The following is a 24,535-nucleotide window of genomic DNA, read 5'->3' on the forward strand; positions in this document are numbered from 1 at the left end:
CCTTCCTCAATCTAAAATGCTTGGTATGAAGTTAATTTAAGCTCTTTACAACTCGGGACCCTCCTGCCTTTCCAGACTTCTTATGCTTTGTTCCTTGGATTCCACCATTCTTCTTGCTGACCTTCACCCAGCCATCCCGCTTTCCTCTCCTGCCTCCAGGATCTTTCAGTCCTTGAACACTTTCCCTCCTCACCTCTGTCTACCTTAGCTTTCTTCAAGATTCAGCTGAAATCCCAGCTTTTACTCAAGTTCTTTCCTCACCTGCCCACAACACTCCCTTAAGCATACTCCCTGCTGGTACCTTCCTCTGAGATTAATGCCAGTCTTTTCGGCATATATTTTACATGTACATGGTTTTTTGCACGTTGTCTCTTCCATTAGAATGTGAGCTCTTTTGAGGATGAGGATCATTTTTTTTTTAAGCATTCCCAGTGTTTAACACAGTGCCTAGCACACAATAAACATTAAGAAATTCTTGTCATATAATATTTTCTCAGAAAAACTGGGCTTTGGTTAGAACTTTTCATCTGATCATCACTGCTACACATCCCATTTTCATATAGTCTACAAAGCTGCCAAAGAGTTCTATTTGCTGTTTCCCACATTACATTTATCTCCACTCTTTTGCATGGGCTATACTTAGAAGGTACTCCTTCCTCTCCACTTCTGCCTTCAAAATTTAAACCAAACATCAGTTCCTACATGAAGTTCTTGTTAGTTTATTCCTTCAGTTCCTACTAATTCCCTCCAGCCTTGTATTTACTTTGCATTTAATTTTCTGTCTATGCTATATTCTTTCATTTCCTCATCCCCACCTCCATAAAATGTAAATTCCTTGAGGGCAAAAACACTCCCTAGCATAACACAAACATATAGAGCCTGTAGCCTGGAACATTTGAGGTATTTAATAAATGCTTTCAAATTTTACTGAAAATAGTCCATACACATCTCTCTAATTGTTCATAAAAGATACTAATCAACAGGACTTTCCTAGATCACTGTAGCTCATCATGCTAGTCCTTTTTTTTTTTTTTTTTTTTTACCTCTTGTACTTCTGAGACCTTTGAAATGAATTCTCCAAAAAAAACCATAGGCTCAAAGTGTTCTCTGTAGCATGTCATCAAATCTCCAAATGCTGTTAAAAAAAAAAAAAAAGGAAGATGAGAATAATTTAACTTAAAAAAAAACCCTGTCATGAAACCAAATAAAAACAGCAACTTTTCTCATGCCTAAAATGTGAATCTGCCTGCGTGTAGATTAGCATGCACTGAGAAAAGTCAATTTATAACACCAGATATTTTTATATACTATTATAAAAGTTAATCATTTTTTTCTCTGAAAAAAAGACCATCCAAGTAACAGAAAATAAAACCCAAATAATTACATATAAGTAAAAATTAGGCTTACTGTAGATCCACTCAAAATAACTTATTTGAAAAAAATCCATAATTTTTTTAATCAAACGAATCTCTAATACCAAGAAATAGACTTAAGACAGACTATAATTTTAGATGATTTTTGTGATTTAATTCTACATTCTTTTTTTTTTTGAAGAAAATATGGCTCAAACCATGTGCTACCAATTTACTAATTTATCTCAAGCTAAGAAGTATCCAATTACCTCCTATCTGCACAGTTTTGTCAGGCACTAAGGAGAAAACAAAAAGCTCAAAGTAGAAATTGCCATTACAGGGTTTGATTACTGATACCAACTTCCAAATTTATGTAAGCAGATAAACCTTGCTTGCAGATTAATGATACCAAATGGTTATCAAATATAAGAATAACAACAGATGGAAAAATAACAACTGGCCTACTAATCCAACTTGTGGGAATGTCTTTAGATGTGAACTAATTAGAATCATTAGCTTCTGGAGGAGAGAGACCATGTTTACACACCACACACACTCACACACACACGTGTATATTTATACATACTCGCACATAAAAGCATTTTAATGTATATATAACAACTATGGAATGTTACACAGCTTTAAAAAAAAAAAAGGAAAAGGATTCTATTTTTACATTATAAATTCAAGATATAAAACTAACTCCAGGGGTTGTTACTTGATGGTTACACTAGTAGATGCTAATATACTTAGACAATTCTGATTAGTATATTAATTAATATAATTGACTAAGACAATAAGAAGCAAAATCATTATTGGGTTCTGATTAAACTATAATGCAAAATTTGTAATCTTCCTCTGCAGATTACAGAACAGGTGAATATCATGGTTAGAAAGAAAAGAAATACTATATGATCACATACATAATTTAATCAATGATGTAAAATGGCTCATCTTTTATATAAGAAAAAACCCAAAAGAATAAGCAATAACTAAAAATGAAAATCTGGATAACTAAATCACAAATAGAAAAACGAAACATCTTCTATAAATAGCAAGGATTTTTACAAATAGTAAATTCTGAAATAAATTATTAGGTCATCCTGTTAAAACAAACTTGGGTGACAACATTTTGCTAGTTGAAATGTGTAACAGCAGAGTGAATTAAAACCATAAATGTGGTTAAAAGAAACCACATATCTGTACTCAAGAGAGTCTGAGCCTCGAAAAAGAAGGGAGATGGAAATCAAAAGTGGAAACTTTCCAAACTTTGCTGTAGCCATTTACGTGCCAAGAAACAGAGCAGTATTTTGTTGAGATTTTTTTTTTGGTCAAGCATAGATCTGCACAATCAGCCCCGCCCCTTTTTGTATTTAATACAATGGCTTCACTAATAAACTATATTAGTAAAATTATTCATGTTCTAATACTGGAATGTTATTATATTATTTCCAGTATCTTTCTACTGTGAAAAAGTTGAGAGATCCATTGAAATTTCTTGAATGAATTTTTGGATCTTTTAAAAGAAGGAAAACATCACAATTAGCCAAAAGCTACAAATAATCTATAAAGTTTTCAATTTTAAACTATTTAAATTTTCCAAAGAGTAAGTGAGAAACTGCCAAGAAATAAATTTGTTCTGATCCTTTTAGCAACACAAATACATAAAGGGCCACCACACTGTATTTGCATAAAAATGTATGTTCTGTCTTCATTTTCTATTTAGTTTTTCCCAATAAATTATCTGAATTTTCTATCAAAACAATGTATCTATGGCTGCTATATATTTAGCTGTTAATATAGTTACAAACTGAATTTAAACAAAAAAAATAAAGGAAAAATCATATGTACCTTGGGCTTTCACTTATGTTTTGGAAAAAGTGAATTGAATGACTAGTGATCAATTCTTTGGTACACAATTAATTGATAATTCTTTGAATTCTACCAAGAATTAGGTGGCTTAGGAATTCAAGTGATCATGAATAGAAATGACCCATATTTTGATTGCTGCTTTACCAAGTAAGGTCACTATTTCATCTGATACTATTATTTGCTTACCAAAAGATTGCCAACAGGTCACAAATGCAATTATGTTTATTCCATTTTATGTTTATCAACTTCAATTAAAGTAATAGTAATAAACATTATTATAGTCTACATCATGACCTCATATAATAGATTTGAATATAAACATTTGCTATGGCGTTTTTGTTATAGTTTTATATTCTTACTCTTTCCTATATTTATTTGCATGTCTGTTATGAACTTCTACACTCTAGTTCTATTTCACTATGTATATGTCTATACTGGTATTATCTGTTGTAGAAATAATCTAGAATTCACAAAAAGCTACTACTGCCAGAAGTTACAAAATACCAAAGTTATTTCACAAAATAGTAGTTATAGAGAATCTTAGCAATCAGATTGTCAATGCTCTGAACCATGAACTGCCTATTCTATGACAAGTTAGCAGCTCCTCTGAAAGCTAGTGCAATAATCCATCACACCAGGTTTGCATGAATTAGCCAGACTGCTACAGACAAAAAGAAAAATGCGGCCAAAAAAATGGAAAGCTCATTTAAGAAAACTATTTGAAATAATAAGTCAAGGTGTATATTAGGTTGAAAACATGGCCTGATATAGTTTTGTAATGCACTAAAGTTTATTTATTAATGTTTTATATATTCCAGTTTGTCCTCTTTAAATAGACTATCAGATGATTCAACTTTCAATGATACCTAAATCCTGGAATAAAAATGTTTTATTCAAGAGAGCAGACCTTGGTTATTCTTTTTTAAAAATTATTATTGAAACTTTTTATTTTCAAAACATATGCATAGATAATTTTCAACATCCACCCTTGCAAAATTTTGTGTTCTAATTTTTTTCTCCCTCCCTTCCCTCCTACCCCTTTCCCTAGACTGTAAGTAATCCAATATATATTAATCATGTGTAATTCTCCTATGCATATTTCCACATCTATCAGGTTGTACAAGAAAAATCCTATCAAAAAGAAAAAAAAGTGAGAAAGACAACAAAAAGCTAGCAAACAACAACAACAAAATGAAAATACTATGTTGTGATCCACACTCAGTTCCTACTGTCCTCCCTCTGGATGCAGATAGCTCTCTCCATCCACAAAACCAGGAACTGGCCTCAATCATCTCATTGTTGAAAAGAGAGCCATGGAAAACCTTAATTATTCTAACATTATAATTTAAAGTATTTACCAATTTTTCCACTGAATTCTTAGTAAGCAATCATAACTGCTTAAACTCCAGACACTATAAAGTGTATTATACAAATACACACAACAATATTTTAAGGTATAGCACGGTATAGCCAAAGTACTGGAGTCAGCATGCCAATCTCACCTCTGATATCTGCATGACCATGACCACGTCACAACTATTTGCAATTTCATCTCCCTATTTTTCAAAGGTCTTGATCATATTCCTTACTTAGCAGTAATCCAATTCCATAAAACCCTAATAAAGTAAGTACTTCTCATGTACTATGTTGCACTATATCCTGGGTATAAAAAAAAAAAAAAAAAAAAAAAAAAAGGAAAATAGTTCTCTTCAAGAAGCTTCACTTCTGCCGGGAATGAAACAGAAAAGTTAATAATTTAAGATAATATGAGGAGAGATCAAGCACTAAAAATCATGAGGATCAGGAAGGGTGTCTTATAGGAATTAGTTGATGACCGAAGTCATTGAAGAAGCTAGAGTTTTTAAGAAAATTATCTTCTAGTAGGATGTAAGGTCCTTGAAGATGGAGAAGACGTCATTTATTTCATTCTTTCCCCAGAATCTAGCACAGGGTTTATAGAAATAGTCTAGTCAAAAAATTAGAGTAAGAGCTACTTCTATGCCACATGGTGTGCTTAGTAAAGGAACTCCAGCTGAGGAAACTATGCAAAACATCATCTTCTCTGCAACTTTTAAGTCTTGGAGAATTGTTTTGAACACTGACAGCTTAAGTACCTAGTTCAAAGTTTCCAAAGCCAATATAACTGGAGCCTGGATCTTCTTGAGTTCAGCAATTTATGTACCATATCATGCAGTCTCTTGTATTAAGTACATAGCAATACCTGTAGAATGAGAACCAAGCCGTAAAAGAATTGCAGACTGCTAACAACAAAATCACTAACATTAAAAGCAAAGCAGATTAAAACAGTTCTGATATACATTTCAGGTACATGGAACAGCCTATACAGGTTCAGAAAAGAGCAGTAATTCTGAAGTGATAACACTGGGCTCTAATCTTGCTTCTGATATTACCTGTGTGACTTCAAAAAGTCTCAAACTCTTTGGTCTCCCTCTGTAGAATGAAGAGGTTGAAGGCGATATAGATAAAATACTTCTCGCACTAAGAATCTATGATCTTATGAACTATTTGTTTATATCCTTTGACTATTTATCTGCTAGGAAATGGTTCTTGGTCATTTTTATACACATACAGAGAGGTTGGTACTTGAGTAGGGACAGAAGGGAAAGGAGAAAAGGCAGGAAGGCAAGAAACAATTATTTATTAAGCATTTATATGTGCCAAGTACAGTGCTTTATAAATATCTCATTTCAATCCACACTAGACAGCCATCAAAGATTTATTAAGCATCTATTTTATGCCAAGTACAGTGCTAGGGACTGGGGAAACAAAAGTCAAAAGTCCTTATCCTCAAGAACTTACTTGTATTCTGTACCAAGAGACATGTATATACTTAAGCATAAACAAAGCAATGTTGTAAGAAAGGTAATAAGTTTGTGGTGGTCAGAAAAATTATGTGATTTGCACCAGTGGAAGGAGTACAAGCACAATGATGAAATCATGGAATTAAAAAATAATTTAGGAAAAAGAATGAAAATTTCAATGTAAACAACATAAGGTGCAACATCTGCTAAAAGTATAAAATCAGGTCTATTTATGGTTGAAAAAAATCTACCAATTATTTCCTTTTGTGTCTTCTTCTATTTATTTGTTATTTGTATGCTCACATGTTTTGCTAATTTTTATATGGTCTTTGTCAATGTAGTTTTTTTTTTTTTTGAGTCTACCATCTTCATTTTCTACATTTTGGCATAAGCATGTCTTTATATTACTTTATTTTCTTTATATTGCTCATATTTATTATTATTGATGTTACCTTTAGAAGCTACTTAACAGAAGAAGAGACAATTGGATGTGGAGTCAGAAGATCAGTTCTATATTTGTCACTAGGCCCAAATGTGAAGACTTTCCAGCTTGATTAGACCTGCCAAAGTTTATTTTCTTGGCACAGGCTTCTGAAACTCAAGGGCACCACCATGCTGATGCCTTGGAGAAGAATGTTTAGTGAATTCATTAAGTTGCAGCTTTGATATTTTAAGTAGATTTCAGTCACTAAACAAATTATTTTGGTTAACAAACATTCTAGTTGATAAACTATTCTTATTACTTGCTGCTCCTAATACATATTTCATCTACCATCTGTTCTAGGAAGCAGGCTTGGAATGCCACTCCTCAACCATCTCTACTTAGAATACTGAACTTCAACACTCAGCTCAAGTACCCACATGAGGTCTTTCTTCTACATCATTGTTATATCCACCCATACTTGCCTTTCACAGAATTTTTATATATATTATATTTATATGTTTGGTACTCAATTACCTATGTTCATGTTGTTTCTCCAGTAGAATGAAAACTTGAATTTTTTGAGTAGTTTTTTTTCCATCACGTCCACTCTTTGGGATACCAATTGGGATTTTCTTGGCAAAGATACTGGAGTATCTTTACCTGGGAGTAAACCAAAGTGGTTTGCCTTTTCTTCTCCAACTAATTTTACAGATGAGGAACTGACAAACATAATTAAGTGATTTTCCCAGGGTCATACAACTCAAGTTGTATTTGAAGCCATCTTTGAACTCCAAAGAGGAGTCTATCTGCTCCAAGCATAGTTGCTCCCAAACTCCTAGAAGACAGAGAATTAATCTCTTTTGTCTTTATATCTCTAATCCATAGCACATCTTGGTACAATACATGTTTGTTTAATAAATGTCTGCTGAATGAATAAATCAATGGAAGCTGAATCTAGCAAAGGAGAATGAGAAGGAATTTCAAAACAGAAGAATCATATTATCAAAAATTCTGAGTTAGAGGGGGTCTTAGATGTCAACAGTTAATTCCTTTATTTTTACAGATGATGAGACTGAGGCACAAAGTAGTTAAGAATCAGAAAAAAGCAGTGTTCAAAGCCGTTGGAAGAGATAGTCAACAGTGTCAAAAGATTTAGTATAATCAAGGCTGAGAAATGAGAGAAGGCCAACAGATTTTGCAATCTTTCAGTGGTTGCAAGATTAAGCTCTAAGTATCCACTTTTCTCCAACTGGACATAAGCTAGCTTAACGACCTGGAAGAAAGGCAGAGTGTGCAAGTGCATGGGCCTCAGGAGTCATCCAAGCCTCAGATATGTCACATCCCTTCTGGGCCTCAGGTTTTCTTATCTGTAAATTAAGGAGGCAGAGAAAGGCAGATTGAGGTCTCTTCCAGCTCTAGATCAATGATTCTATGACCCTAAAGAAGTCAGTATGCACCCTGAAACTCATGGTAGCTTTGAGCATCTTAAAAAATTGGGTTCTAGGTTATGAATAACTGATTTAAGGGATGATCGATTGTCAGCTAAACTGTGGGGAATTTTTGAGTTTTTCCAGAACCTAGACTGAACTATGGTTATGAAAGTTCTAAAACCACTTTTTCAATAAAGCTTGAAGATTAAAAGAATGATACTCAACCCAGCCAGGTAGCAAAATATACCTAAATACTAATTGCCAGGAGAAAGACCTTTGAAAAAGGACTTTGAGGTCTTCTTCCTTGTCCCTTTTTTAAAACCATCTCTTAGATCATCTTTTATGAGCAATTTTTCTAAATAGAGTAATTTCAACTTTTAGCAGTTTCTTCAGTAACTATTGACAATTTTGAGCACAATCATTTTAGGAATTAGTTTTTCTTATCAGAGAGGATAAAAGATTTATAAATATATATATATAATTTAACATTATATTATTTATGTAAAAATGTGTAACTATTTCATAAAAGTTAAGCTCCTTAAAGCATTTCAAAAAATACATGCCTATATGTGTTTGTATATATATATATATATATATATATATATATGCATTTATATGTACACTTGTATGTGTATCTATATATATGCATATATAGATGTATATCTAGAAGGGCAGTTTAATAAGGAAACCAGGTAAAACAGAATTTTGCGGACAACAGGTCTCCTTATCTTGCCTGGGTTGCAAGTACAGTAGCCATTCATGGGCTTTGACAAGGCAGCTCTGACCTGTTGGTCCATTTCTTATCTGAGTGGAGATTCACTGTCTTTAGGTAGATGGTGGCTCCCAGTCTGAGGGCTCACCACATCAGTACAGGACTAGATGAGGACATTCCATTGGCTTTAACCATTTTAAAGACTTCTGCAATTTTCCCTGGGTCAGTAAGGTGGAACAATGGTCAATGCTGAAAAATTACCCATGCATATATCTTGTAAATAAAAAGCTATAATAATAAAAAAAAAAAAGACAATTTCACAAATTAAAAAAAAAAAAAGTGGAACAATGGATAAAGTACCAGACCTAGAGTCATGAAGATTTGAATTCAAATCCGACCTCAGACATTTACTAGCTATGTGAGCTTGGATAAGTCATTTAACCCTGTTTGCCTCAGTTTCCCCATGGTAAAATGAGCTGGAGAAATAAATGACAAACCACTCCAATTTCTCTGTCACAAATGGGGTCATGAAGATTTGGGAATGATTCAACAACATCAAACAGCCTTCTCTGTCTCCTGAAAGAAGATTCTTTTTTTCACAGAACTATGTTGGCACAGTGGGAAAAGCTTATGGTTTTGGTTTTGAGTCACAAAATCTGGTCCAAATCTCAGTTCTGCCACTTTATACTCAATTTAGGCCAGTGTGACCAAAGGCATGTCATTTAACTGCTCCAGGCTTCAATTACTTCTTTTGTAAAACACGAGGATTGGACTCCATGACCTCTTAGGTCTTGTCCAGCTCCTCTTCCCATACTTTTAATATTCTAATTTGTATATTAATCCCTCAATTATATTTTAAGTTCCCTGAGGGCAGAAACTGTGTCTTATTTAGCTTCCAGTACCTCGCCCAGAAAGCACATTGCACAAAAGAGCTTATAATTTTTGTCAAATTATGTAAGTACTTAAATAACAAGTAATTAAGTACCAAGTATTATTAATTGCACAAATTATATAAATAAATCAAGAATGACCTTGGCAGAAAAAGATGTTTTAAGAATTCAGGTTAAAGTTTCTATGGGTAATCACCAATGTAGTATTGTTATTCACCAAATAAAACAAAACAAGTAATTTTAATTTTTTTTTTTAAATCAAGATTATATAATGATCAACTGTAATGAACTTGGCTTTTTTCAACACTGAGATGATTCAGGCCAATTCCAAAAGACTTATGATGGATAAAGTAATCTGCATACAGATAGAGGACTATGGGGACTTAATATGAATCACAATACAGTATTTTCACCATTTTTGTTGTTGTTTACTTGCTTTCCCCCCCCCCCTTTTTGATCTGATTTTTCTTGTGCAACATGATATATATGGATATATGTTTAGAAGAACTGCATCTATTTAACCAGTTTGATTACTTATTATTTATGGGGAGAAGAAAAATACGGAGGGAGAAAAATTTGGAACACAGCTTTTGTAAGGATGAATGTTGAAAACTATCTGCATGTATTTTGAAAATAAAAAGCTGGGGATAGCTAGGTGGCACAGTGGATAGAGCACCAGCCCTGAAATCAGGAGGACCTGAGTTCAAATCTGACCTCAGATACTTAACATTTCCTAGCTGTGTGACCCTGGGCAAGTCACTGAACCCCAACTGCCTCAACCCCCCCAAAAAAAGCTACTATTAAAAAATACGTAGAAAAACACAGTAAAAATCAGTGCAGGGATAGAGGGGAGAAGTCAAGACACACAGAGAGAGCAGGACAAGATTTAATGAGCTTTGGAAAGAAACAAAACTTGGAGAACAATTCTATTTAGCAGCTAAAATATTAAAATATCCACCCCAAGAAGAGCTTAAATGCTACCTCATCTTCCCTTTCCAGCTGCTTCCAAGTAACCTGAGCAAAGATATATATATCAGTTCCAACTAATATGAATAAAACTGCAAGTTTAACGTTATTCGTATATAGCAAAAACATTCTAGGTGGCTGTTTTTCTGAATAGCAAATACTTTATACTTTCATGTCAGTACAAATAAAGTGTCAGCATATTTTCTCTTTCTGGAAATTCTCTTCATAGATCTCATCATCTTCCTATATTAGACCTAGGAATGGCATTTTATATAAAATCAAACAGATGAAAAACAAGTGAATTAACTTCTGGCCTAGAAGATATTTAAAAAACTTTAGCTATTTTGGTTTCTGAGCTGGATTTCTAGAAGAAAGTATAGGCAGAATAATATTTGTGCTACAAAACCCAAGGGATTTGTTTTGAAATTTGATTATTCAGCAGTGTATGAAAATACTGACAGATGGTAGTTTAGAGCTGGCTCATGAGATACAATGACTTGTAACTAATATGGATAAATAAATCTAGAACTATGTTATGACACACATACCGCATCAATGAGGCCACTGGAGCTAGTTAAAATGTCACTAAAAATATGTTAGGTAAGCCAAGGCCACAAGTAAACATCTAATTTTTTGCAGTGCTACTGCTTTATAAAAAGGATCAGTTGTTTTGACCTATTAAAACTTGGGTTAACTGCCAAGTTACTTTTGCAGCCAAGTAGGCCAAGTAAGTTCACATCCATCTAAAAACTAGTTCAATCAAGAGCAAATTTCTGAAATTTGCCTGGAATAAGAGATGAAAAAACTAACTTGTAAAAATCTGTATTCTAAACTGCTCTGTTTAAAAAAAAAAAGTGATTAAGAATAGGAATTGTGATTTCATTAGTATAAGAAAATACCAGGTAAAGAAAATTTCCCAATGAATAATGGGACATTTTCTGCAATTTCTCATCTAAGAGAGTTTGCTATGGCAATGAAAGATTAAGTGACTCAGGATCACAGAGTATGTCAGAGTCTGAGCTTTAAGCTCTAGTTTTCCTAGCTCTGAGACAGATTTTCAATACTAGGCCACATTGTCTCTACAAATAACTGGATGAAAATAGCAAATCTTACATAGAGAACATGTACCTACCTATTAAGAGTTTCTTTCTCCTAGAAATTATACTTTCTTTTTAAATAGCTATCATACACTGGAAGAAATTAAAGCAATAGGACAGACAATTCACTATCCCCACTGAAGTCACCAAATATTACAATATATGTTGACTTCATTTTGAGGATTACATCAAAATCTTTGCAAAATTTTTATAATTCACACTCTGCAACTGATGTCACTATATAAGCTACAACTATAACTATCTTCATGAATCTCTTTATTTATGCTCATTAGAAGTAATGCAACACAGAAATCATCATGTGCCCAATGAAATGGTGTGTCTTTGGACATATACTAAAGCCAACTCTGTAAACTTATTAATAAATTTGCTTCCCAAAGAAAAATTATTATAGAGATCCTACCTATATGATTTGACGATTTTTCTACTCTCATTTAAGTCTGTATTTTGCAATAAGAAGCTTATGTCCTCACCCACAGTCAACTCCAGATCTTGTTTTAACTGATTGATTATAATCTGATTTCTATACTGACCAGCAGTGATATCCATGTGTGGAGTTGCCTTCTGGGTTGTCAGGAAAGCGTTTGCTATGACCTGCAAGTTAACCTTGACAAAAATCTATTAGCCTCTGCCTTGTATCATTTTGTATTCCAAAGCCAAACTTGCCTGTTATTAGTTGTCTTCTGATTTTCTGCTTTAGCATTTCAATACCCTGGGATGAAAGTAATATCATTTTATGGTTTTATTTCTAGAATATATTGTGGGTCTTCAGAGAACTGAGCAACTTTGGCCTGTTAGGCATCAGTAATTTGAAGAGACTTTTATGGTTGATGTTGAATGGTTTGCCTTGGATTTGGAAAGATCATTCTGTCAACTTTAAGAGTATGTCATAGTACTGTTTTTCTCAACCTTTAAAAAAGGCTATTCCATTTCTTGGAATTTTTGTCTACAGTAGTATATATAATAATCACTTGAATTAAATTCACCGACACCCAAGAAGTGAAGAAAGTAGAGAAAACTAAATGACACCCCTTAAGAATACGAAGTAGAAGTGATGAACAGACTTAAAGGATTAGAAGACTGCTTGAAGAACTTTGGACAGAAGTTCAAAATACTGTACAGATGGTCAGGAACAAAAAACACCCAAAGCAAAAAGATGAACAAAAAAGCAAAATGATTGTGCAATGAGAGAGGAAAGAAGGAAAGCAAAAGGGAAAGATATACTCAACTCAATACAGAATTCTGGGGAATAGCAAGGAGAAATTAAGTAAGTAAAGCAAAGAAATAAACTAAAACAACAGAATGGGAAAGACAAAAGATCTCTTCAAGAAAATCAGAAATGTCAAGGGAATGTTTCACACAAAAATGGACATGATAAAAAACAAAAATGGCAGGAAACTAACAAGTAGAAGAAATTAAGGCAAGGCAAGAATATACAGAAGTATACAAGAAAGATCTTAAGTTATCGACTTTGAGAGACAACACAGAGAATGAAGTCAATCAAATGGACATTAGAAAGCATTGCTAACAATGAGATTAATGGAGGTGACAGAATTTCAACTAAAGATATTTAAAATCCTCAAAGATGATGCTGTTAAAATGCTACACTCAATATGCCAGCAGATTTGGAAAACTCAACAGTGGCCACTAGATTAGAAAAGACCAATCTATAAGCCAATCCTAAAGAAGAGCAATGCCAAACAATGTTCAAATTACTAACCAATGAGTTATGTTTAAGATTCTACGAGCTACAACTTGAATTCCTGTAAACCAAAAATTATCAGAAAAGCAAGCTTGTTTTCAAAGAGGCAGAGAAACTAGAGACCAAATTGCCAACATTTGCTATATTATGGAGAAAGCAAGGGAATTCCCCCAGAGTATCTTCAGCTTCATTGACTCCATTAAAGCTGTGAGAGCTGACTTACAAGGAATCACCACTCAAATTAGGAAACCTTTTGAGAGTTTGTGGGACTACTCATTAGAAGAACAAATACTCAAACTGAAGACTAAACACTTTGATCACATGACACTCCTGGGCTCAATGGAAATGAGTCTGATGTTGGGAAAGACTGAAGGCAAAAAGAAGGGGACACTACAAGATGAAATGGATAGAAAGTATTATGGAAGCAATTAACCTGAGCTTGGACAGACTTTGGAAGATAGTGGAAGACAAAAAGGCCTAGTGTAACAGGATCCACAGGGTCCCAAAGTCATGACTAAACACATGAACAACAAGAAGAAACTATGAAGTATCTTTCATTTTAATAGCAACATTCTTATGTCTTGGTTTCATTTATAATGTCAATACTGACAAGCTTCATTTCCTCTAGTAGCTTATCAAAATTTCTGGTCACCAAACAAAAATGTCATATTTTAGGTGCCAATAGAAGTCAAGATCTGTAGACTATCTACATCCTTTTAACAATCTCTACATCCTCTACCTCCTCTTCTGCTATCCTTCCTTAATTACTATTAAGCAAAAAGGAACTACCTGCAAAGGGTCATTTTATATTTTCTTGGGCTGCCACATTTGAAACAGTAATCACTTCGTGCCCAGCTTATATGTGATCTATATTTGGCCAGGCAAGTCCTTTTACATGAGTAAAAGCAATACCAAAGACAAAACCTTTCTAGATTGGTAGAAGCTCCCAGAACTTATCCTAAAGCATAACTTTTAAGAATCCAGAGTCACTAAAATGCCATGATATGAAATCCCAGTTAAACTTAAGCTTTACTCTTTTTTTCTATATAAAAAAAAAGCTTTTTATTTTTCAAAACATATGTATGGACAATTCTTTAACATTAGCCCTTGCAAAACCTTGTATTCCAATTTTTCCCCTTCCCCCACGCCCTCCCCTAGATGGAAAGTAGTCCAATACATGTTAAACATGGTAGAAATATATGTTAAATCCAATATAGGCATACATATTTATACAATTATCATCTTGCACAAGAAAAATCAAATCAAACCAGTTTTTTAAAAAAAGGAGAGAAGCAAAATAAAATGCAAGCAAACAACAAAAAGAATGAAAATGCTATGTTGTGAACCACACCCAGTTCCCACAGTCCTCTCTCTGGGTATAGATGACTCTCTTCATCACTGAACAACTGGAACTGGTTTGAATCATTCCACTGTTGAAAAGAGCTAGGTCCATCAGAATTGATTATCATACTGTACTGCTGTTGCCATGTACAATGATTTCCTGGTTCTGCTCACTTCACTCAGCATCAGTTCACTTAAGGTTCCCCAGGCCTCTCTGAAATCATCCTGCTGGTCATTTCGTACAGAACAATAATATTCCATAACATTCCTATACCGTAACTTATTCACCATTCTCCAACTGATGGGCATCCATTCTTAGGCTTTATTCTTATCTATTTTTTTATGCATATGACCCTAACTTCTCAACTGAATTATAGACTGTTTTAAAGAAAACACTCTAGGTTATCTCTTTAGCAGTCTTTTATATAGTAGACACTCATGTTTGCTGAGTCATGTTAAATGTTAAGTGAGAAAAACCCAAATCAAAGCTGAGTTGGTATGTGTTCAGCACACAACAATGGGACATTATTAGTAAAGCTATAGGGAAAAACATAAAATCCAGTTGACTAAGTCTACTATACATTTATTTTATATAATCTCAGAATAACCCTACTCATCTTTTTTACACAGCCTTCACTGAGAATCTAAAATTTTAAAGATAAATTTCAGTATTTTAGTTGGGTTCTCACTGCTATGTCCTCAAACAACTGTTCTGTATCTTTTTCTCTCTCCCCTATAATCTATACTAAATGATAATTTATTGAAAAATTAATTTCTTCACACCCCCTCCCTAACCCCTTCAAATCTTCAAATGCTTCTAAGTCTTCCTAAATTCTGTCCTTTCACACATCAGAAGAACAGCTGACTCTACTTCCTTTTAAAGCTAAGCTCATCTACCTATATTTTTAATGTCAATTCAATTCAGTTAACAAGTATCAAGTTGAAACTACAGTAATTACTTTCTTACAATGATCTTTGAAAAATCAATCTCAGAATGGTAACGACTATGCCAAGTTTATAATAAATAAAATTTCAGCACGAAGAAACACTATCACAAAATGCAAAGTCCTTGGTAATAACTAATCAAGCAGCCTGAAGTTCCCAGTCACCCTTCTTATAAAGCTGAGCAACCTGGCAAGACCGCTTTTTTGGTTATGATAATTCCTATCCTCATGGCAGTGATAGTCTAAGCCAATAATTCCTGGACAAAAAACATGTATTCTCTCATAAGTGAATCAATGTGTGGAGATCTGGGACTGTTTGCCACTCAACTCAAACACAATCACCTTGGCTACTGACTTTCCACCTCCAAAAATATGCCTTTTGATGGCCATAATAGACTCTTTTCCACATCCATTCCATAAAGAATATTCTGTTCAACAGACATAATCAAATGGCTTCATAATTACTAATTAGAGACTGTGACCCAGTAGCCACAATCATTCAGCATAGGATTTCCCTATTCAATATGCGACAGAAAGGGAAGGACTCAGAAGTTAATCACTTGTTAACTATGTTACTAAAAGTTTCAGATGGTGAATTCTTCATAATTTCTATCAGTCCTCTATTTGCACCCTGGGTGCTGAATTGAGACAGGCAAGATAGTAAGTAATTCTAGGAATTTCAGAAACAAATAGAATTCCACAAGAAATAATGGGAGCAAAGGGATAAAGGGAAGCACACCATTCATTACCTGCTATTATAATAATGGAAAGACTGAAAAAAAAATGAAAATTAGAAAATTCCAAAAACTACTGAGTAAGTGAAACCAGAACAGAATGAAGAGAACTTTAAGAAATTAAAAGCTTTCTAAAAAGTAGGATGGAGGAAACAAAACTAAGAAATTGAAACAGCAAAGCAAATGAATAAGCATTTATTAATAAGTTACTAAGCACGAGGCACTGTGCTAGAAACAGACCATCTCTGTCCTCAAAAACTTACATTCTTCTGAAGACTAAAAACATATGAGAGAAATACTACCAAAAATAACTGACCTGGAAACAGGTCAGTTACAGAAAACATGATGGATATTTTAAGAAGCACTGGGCTTTCCCCAAAACATAATAAAACAAACAAAAAAGGTAGATGCTGTCTTTCAATATGGTAGCCATGGCCTAGCTAACAGAGATTTCTTTAGAACTGAGAACATCTGATTTGAACCCATACTTTAACACAAATAATTGTATGACCCTAAGCAATTCACTCTTTGTGCTCTAGTCAACTTTCTTCAATTATAAATTAGAGAGGAAGTTTCCTCACTTGGGAATTCCCTTTACCAATAAAATTACACACACACACACACACACACACACACACACACACACACACACACACACAGAGACAGAGATTTTTTTTCTTGCTTTGAAATGGCAACTACTACAGATGTTTTCTCACTTTATTGTAAGCCATCTTTGCCTAGACAGACCAAAAAAATTTAAAACATTGATACCCATGTCTCACTAAATCAAAGAAGGGTGAAAGCACTATTTTCTCAATATATACTCCCTCTCCTTAGTATTTTTTCAGCCTGCTGGACAGAGCACACACCGGCCTATCCTGTCTCCCAACCAATTTCCCAACTTTTGGCACTACTGAGCTGTGGATGCAGCACCTACTCATTTAGCAAGAACACAAAATGTTTAAGCAATAAACATGAAACTAGCCAAGAAATAAAATACTAAAAATCAATGACTGCTTTCAGTTATCTGCCAATTATCTTCCTTTCTTTCAGAAACACACAATGTTTAAAGGAAGGAGCCAAATCCAAATGTTGACATCATTCTATATACATTATCAATTTTATGGTAAAAATATCAAAGGAAATTATTGAAATAAAGCCAATATTCTTTATAGCACATAGTAAAGACTAAGGTAAAGGAACTAATCAACCTCTGAAATGTCATTTTAGAGGGGTTTTTTAAAAGCAAATTTCCAAAGCCATGTTACAAATGATGATGGAAAATGATATCACATAAGCTTTCAATTTCAGTAATATAAAGAAAAAATTAAAAGTATCCTTGACATCATGAGATTTAAAGTTAGAAAGAATCTTTTTAAAAATCACCTTATTCTATACCTTTTTTTTTTTAATGTATAAGGACACTAAGGCCCAAAGAGGTTACAAGTAGCTCACATTTCCCTAAGTAGGAAATGACAGATCTGTTTCACTAGAATACTATGAAGAAGAAAAGAAAAAGCCCACAGCAGAGTGCTAAATAAATTCTAGATAACATTACATCCAAACTGAAATTGGCAATATTGAGATATATATAGTTCTTTATCACTGGTGGTCTTAAAAGGAAGGCAGGATTAATATCAACTAATTCACAAAAAATTAATAAATATATGTATTATGCAGAGCTGCTGTTCAGTTGTACAGTTATGTTCAACTATTTATGATCCCCATATGGGTTTTCTGGACAAAGACAATGGAGTAGTTTGCCATTTCTTTCTCTAGTGGGTTAGGTAAAATGCCTTGCCCAGGGTCACACAGCTAATGAGTACCTGAGATCTGATATGAACTCAGGCCTTCCTGACTCCAGGCCTAGCACTCTCCCCGTTGAGCCATCCAGCTATCTCTATTACACAAGGTAGTGGGAATTAAAAAGCAAAAATAAAGAATATCTAAAGGAGCACACATGATGTATATATCCGTAAACATATGTGTGCATATTTCTCCAAATCCCAACCGCCACCCAAAAGAAAAGACATAAAAATACAACTTCAAGCAGTAACAATTGGAAGAAATCTCTTGAAAAAGTTGACATGGGAATTCTGCCTAAATAGTAAGCTAGAAGCAACAATGCTCCGAGGAGCAAAATAAGCTAAAAGAACAAAGATCTAAGAACAGAATTTTCTAGTCAGCCCAAGGTCACAAATTCAATCCACAAACAAGTGATCAGGGTAGAATTGGGGGGCTGGGGGGGGGGAACGCCAAGATCACAGGCCTGACATTTTTGCTCAAACTCTATCTAAAGAGATTTTGGACTCAGGCCTTGGCATAGATGCTGGCCGTAACGCCACTCCTTTGACCCCAGAGAAGGATCAAGGACACCCCTGCCCCTGCTCCTGCCCTTGCCCTTGCCCCTGAAGTAGAACAGAGTTAAGCAATAGCTACCACTCCAGAAACCTGCAGAAACTTCCAACTAACTGAAAGAGGCTAGGACCAGCCACTTTCCACTGGAATATATTCAGGGGCAAGTGTGCAATTATGTTTCAAGGACCCAAAAAGGATCAAAAGTCCATTGGAAAGAACATGCCTTTAATCAAACTCTCAGGCCAAAGCCACCCTAGAACTTGAACACATAACTCAATACCAGAGAACATAGTTATAGAACTACAGAGAAGAGACCAGGCCATACAAAACCACAACAATCCTACAAAAAAATGCACATAGTCTCTTCCTAATAAAAAGTGCAATATGGTAAAGTATAGCTAGAATGAATATACAAAAAAAAAAAATGATGATGTTCAGGGACAAGGCACAAACTTAGTAAACAAGAGTAACTTCAAAACACCTACAAGCAAAGTCTCAAAAGAAAAAGTTTGACCATAAAAAAGAAGCTTTTTTTTAAAAAGGAGATTTAAAAAAATGAGAGTAAAAATGAAATAAGAGAGAGGAAATGACTAAAAATGACAGCCAGAGAAAAATGACATAGGGAAAAAAATTAAGGTTTTATTATTCTAGCATTAGGTTTTTAATTCCACACCCCCTCCCCCCCCGGGAATTTTCCCTAAAGTAATATACTCCTTGAAAATTAAAATGAACACTGAAGAGACAAGTTAATGAATCCAAGAGACAACAAAAATATTAAAATTGAAAAGATCAGACAATTAAAAAACTCAACAATGCTAATTGCCTGAAATATCCCCCTCCCCCCCAAAAGGATATTGGATATAGTACAAGAAATCATGAAAGAAAACTACTCAGACATATTAGAAGGGAAAATAAAAAGAGAAAAAAGAATACAACAATCACCTCCTGAAAGAAATCCAAAATGGAAATGTTCAGGAATAGCTAAAATCTAGAACTTCTAGGTCAAAGAATAAACACTACAAGCAGCCAAAAAGAAAGAGTTTAACTAGAGTCAGGCTCACACAAGATTTAGAAGCTACCACTATAAAGAATATAAGGAATATGCAATATAACACGTCAAAAGGCAAAAAATACAGGCTTACACTCAAAATAACTTATCTAACAAAATTGAATATAATACTTCAGGAGAAAGTACTACAGGGAAGGAAAATAGACCTTTAATAAAAATAAAGGAATTTAAATATTCTTGAAAAGATCACAGTTGTATAAAATCGATGAAGTTCAAATGCAGTAGTTTTTTAAAATGATATTCCCAAGGTGAAATTTCTTTTTTCCCCATTTTTTTAAATGAAAGCCTTTTATTTTCCAAACATATGCATGGATAATTTTTCAACATCGACCCTTGCAAAACTTATGTTCCAAAATTTCCCCCCCTTTCCCCTACCTCCACCCCTAGATGGCAAGTAATCCAATATATGTTAAACATGTTAAAAAATACGTTAAATTCAATATATGTATACATATTTATATAAGTATCTTGCTGCACAAGAAAAATCAGATAAAAAAGGAAAAAAACGAGAAAGAAAACAAAATGCAAGCAAACAACAACAAAAAGAGTGAAAATGCTATGTTGTGATCCACACTCAGTTCCCAGTCTTCTCTCTGGGTTAGATGGTTCTCTTCATCACAAAATTATCACCTCGTTGTTGAAAACAGCCACGGCTATCAGAATTGATCATTGTATAATCTTGTTGTTGCCATGTACAATGTTCTCCTGGTTCTGCTCATTTCACTCAGCAGCAGTTCATGTAAGTCTCTCTAGGCCTCTCTGGAATCATCCTGCTGGTCAATAACATTCCATAATGTTCATATAGCCTAACTTATTCAGCCATTCTCCAACTGATGGGCATCCACTTAGCTTCCAGTTTCTTGCCACTACAAAAAGGGCTGCTACAAATATTTTGGCACATGTGGGTCCTTTTCCCTCCTTTTTGATCTCTTTGGGATACAAGACCAGGAGAAACTCTGCTGGATCAAAGTGTATACAGAGTTTGATGGGCTTTTGGGCACAGTTCCAAATTGTTCTACAGAATGGTTGGATCAGCTCACAACATTGCCAAAAGTGTATTAGTGTCACAGTTTCCCCACATTCCCTTCAACATTCATCATTGCTCTTTCCTGTCATCTTAGCCATTTTGAGAGGTGTGTAATGGTACCACAGTTATCTTTATTTGATTTTCTCTGATCAATAGTGATTTAGAGCCACTTTTCATATGACTAGAAATGGTTTCAATTTCTTCATCTGAAAATGGTTCATATCCTTTGATCATTTATCAATTGGAAAATGGATTGAATTCTCATCAATTTATTTTAGAATATATACTTTATTTTAGAAATGAGGCCTTCATCAGAACCCTTGAATGTAAAAATGTTTTCCCAGTTTATTGCTTCCTTTTTAATTTGTATAAACATAGTAATCAAAAGAAACATAAAATAGTTCAAAAAAATCAGAAAAGACTTTATAAGGATAAAGATTTTACACTCTGATGGGGCAGAGGATGATATAAGTATCCTTGCACAACTCTGAAACATGAGTCATATTCAAATAAGAGAATACTATAATAAAACATTATATTCTGTTGATCTTAAATTAAGAAAAGTAAAGAGAGAAAGATGAGGCAGACTATTAGGATCTATAAATAAAAGTCTATAGCAGTAATGAAGGGAACAACAATCAGTTGAATCTCACTTTCATCAGAATTAGTTAAAGAGGAGGAGAATGTCTCCACTAAAAAGTTAGTTGTAGAAACACTTCATAAAAGAGGAGGGAATGGGTAGACGGAAAGGGAAAAATAATTAGTAACCTAAATTCAGGAAAGGATTAGTCAGAAGCAAAACAAATCCTAAGTGCAAGGTGGGTGATCATGAGTAAAAATTGAAAAAAAGAAAAGGGGCCTGCAACTTAGTTCAGGGAAAGGGGATTCAGGAGAGAAGGGAGAAAAAGAAGAAAAGCTGATTTCATCAATCCCAAAACATCAATGCTAAGCACACTCATGTCCCATAACCTCCTTCTTTGTAAAGAGGGGGCAGGGTGCAAAGTGAGGAAAAAGAATAGGACAGAGAGAGATACATAATTAACAATCATGACTGTGACTGTGAAAGGGATGAATTCACCTATATAACAGAAGAAGTGGATTATAGCTGCAACAATATGGTGTTTAAAAGACATATACTTGAAATATTAAGATTTACAGAGTTAAAGAAACATGGTTCAGAAAAGATGAACAACTTACAATGTAAGAGAGTAAAATTATAATAGTGGGGGGGGCTTCAATGTACCTTTTAAGACTTAGAAAAATCTAACAAAAAATAAAGAAGTTAGAAGCTTGAACAGAATTATGGAAAATTTAGATGAGAGATTTCTAGCAATTACTGAATGGAAAGAAAAGGGAACATATATGTATTTCTCATCTGTGTATAAGACAACAAAAATTAAGAACAGCAGAAAAAGAAAATAATCATGACTTTTAAAAACCAATCTTAAGGACAAATAAAGAGAAATATAAACCTAACTCTTATAACTTTAAATGTGAATGGAGTGAACAAATTAAAAAAGCAAAAAAATGTCAAATTTTGTTTTCTTATCTAATCAATCTGATGATTACCAGAAACTCATCTAAAAAATAAAGCTGTACACAAAATAAAACTTAAAGAGTACAGCAAAATATTCAGTACATATCAGATGAATCCAAAAAAGCAAGAGCTACCTTCATGCTATCCATGCTGAAAGGAGTCAGACAATAAACCAATGTGATAATAAACATATACTCTCCAAATGCTTTAGCATTCAAATTCATAAATTAAATATTCATTATCTGAACTATAAGACACAGACAGTAAACAAAACAACAATGAATGAAGTGAATTGTGAAAGCTGTCTCACAAGATGAAGACAGTGTTCTAATGAGTGAAGGCGGGCTGTGTCCCGGGCCCAAGTTTAGTTTCTCCTGAAATCCCGTGGTTTATAAAGGGATCATATAGTTGTGTGTGTGTGTGTGTGTGTGTGTGTGTGTGTGTGTGTGTGTGTGTGTGTAACTAAGTTATGACCATGTTGGCATTAAAACTCCCACAATGAGGTAATTTAGTAATCCTAAAGATGTGGCTGGGTTAGAAGCATTTCCTCATTTATGACTCAGAACCCAAGGCCAATTGTAACTAATCAGAACGAAGGTCCAGCCTATAGGGAGTGTTATCCCAAACTCCCCTCTCTTCACAGCCAAACCATCCCGGGTGGTGATGAGATGCTCAATTCTCAGAGATTAAAATTCCTTTGTTTTCTACCTTAAAATGCCTAGGATTTCTTTAAATTGATGGTCTTTTGCCTCACACAATAACAAGAGAAGGCAAGCATAGTTCCACAGAAGTCAAAATCCAAACGAAACATCCAAAACTACAAGATTATTGCAATATATGCAGAAAAAGTCTTTGACAAGGGACAACACTATTATGTTCTTAAAAAAACAAAAACCTACAAAGTATAGACCTAAAGAGACCTTTTCAATATTATAAAAAGCACCTAACTAAAGCCAAAGCAAGCATCATATGCAATGAAGATACACTAAAACCTTTTCCAATAAATACAAATAGGAAACTAAGTTGTCCACTCCAGGCACTATTATTTGATATAGTCCTGAAAATGTTAGCAATATAGGCACATGTATTTACACAATTATGTTAACAACAGAAATAGGACAAAAGAAAGAAATTAAAAGAATAAAGATATATAAAGAAGAAATAAAACCATTCCTATTTGTAGGTGGGATGGTGTAGGTGGGAAATCCTAGGGAATTAGAAAAGACACCAATTGAGATAACTTCAAAGTTGAGATAATAAATTCAGCTACCAAAAAAATTCTCAAAAATCAATAGCATTTCTAGACAAAAATAACAAAACACAAAAAGCAATAATAGAGAAATTCCATTTCAAAACAACTACAAAATGCATAAAACATTTGGGGATCAATTTCCTAAAGCATACAAAAGACTTGTATAGATCCAATTAAAAGTACTCTTTATAAAACTAAAGAACTAAAATAGCTTGAGGAATATTCAGTGCTATTCAGCTATTTCTCATAGCTAGGCTGTGCCAATAATAAGCTCACAATGCTACAAAAATTAACATACTTTTAATACTATAATTGTATATAACCAAGGAGATATTTTACAGAGCTTGATAAACTTGAAAGAATGTTCCAAAATACTAACAATAAGAGAATACAAATTCTTAAGATCTTACCTCACACACTGCAAAATGGCAAAAAATGATTTTTTAAAAATGACAACAGTCAGTATTGGAAGTGTTGTGAAAGAATTGGCACATTAATTCGTTGTTGAAAGTGAAGCTGTGTAATAATACTATCATTATGGAAAGCAATTTGGAATTATGCAAATAAAGTGATTTAAATGTTCATACCCTTTGAACCAGAAACTCCACCACAAGGCTTATGTCCCAAGGAAGCCATTAATTAAAAAGTCCTTACATACTCCAAAATATTTACAGAAGCATCTGTGATAACTAAGAACTGGAAACAAAGTGAATGGGCATGAATTGGGGAACAGCTAAACAATTTATGGTGTATGAATATGGTGTACAATCTATATAAACTAATACAGAGTGAAGTAGAGACAAGAAAACATACACCATAACAAATAATAATATAAATGGAATAAACAACTACAATTTCCCCAAATCAAAAGTAAATATAATAAAATTATAAAAATCAAACTGGACTCAATGAAGAGAAATGGAGGTGGGAGGTCCAAAAGTTACAGTTTCATTTTTTTTCATTGTATCAATTAGTGATATAGAATATT

The 24,535-nt window shown here is 33.8% G+C and overlaps 1 protein-coding gene across 2 annotated transcripts in view; it reads right to left on the bottom strand.

The window, feature by feature from the left end:
* CLOCK (clock circadian regulator) overlaps positions 1 to 24,535 on the bottom strand; it is a 109,011-nt gene that overhangs the window by 58,452 nt on the left and 26,024 nt on the right. For both annotated transcript variants that reach the window (XM_051965973.1, XM_051965972.1), the window contains exon 2: positions 1,044 to 1,135. The gene's annotated coding sequence lies outside the window, so the exon portion shown is untranslated. The remainder of the gene's footprint in view (positions 1 to 1,043; positions 1,136 to 24,535) is intronic.

The sequence above is a fragment of the Antechinus flavipes genome, chromosome 6 (assembly GCF_016432865.1).
Source record: "Antechinus flavipes isolate AdamAnt ecotype Samford, QLD, Australia chromosome 6, AdamAnt_v2, whole genome shotgun sequence".
NCBI classification, from domain to species: Eukaryota; Metazoa; Chordata; class Mammalia; order Dasyuromorphia; family Dasyuridae; genus Antechinus; species Antechinus flavipes.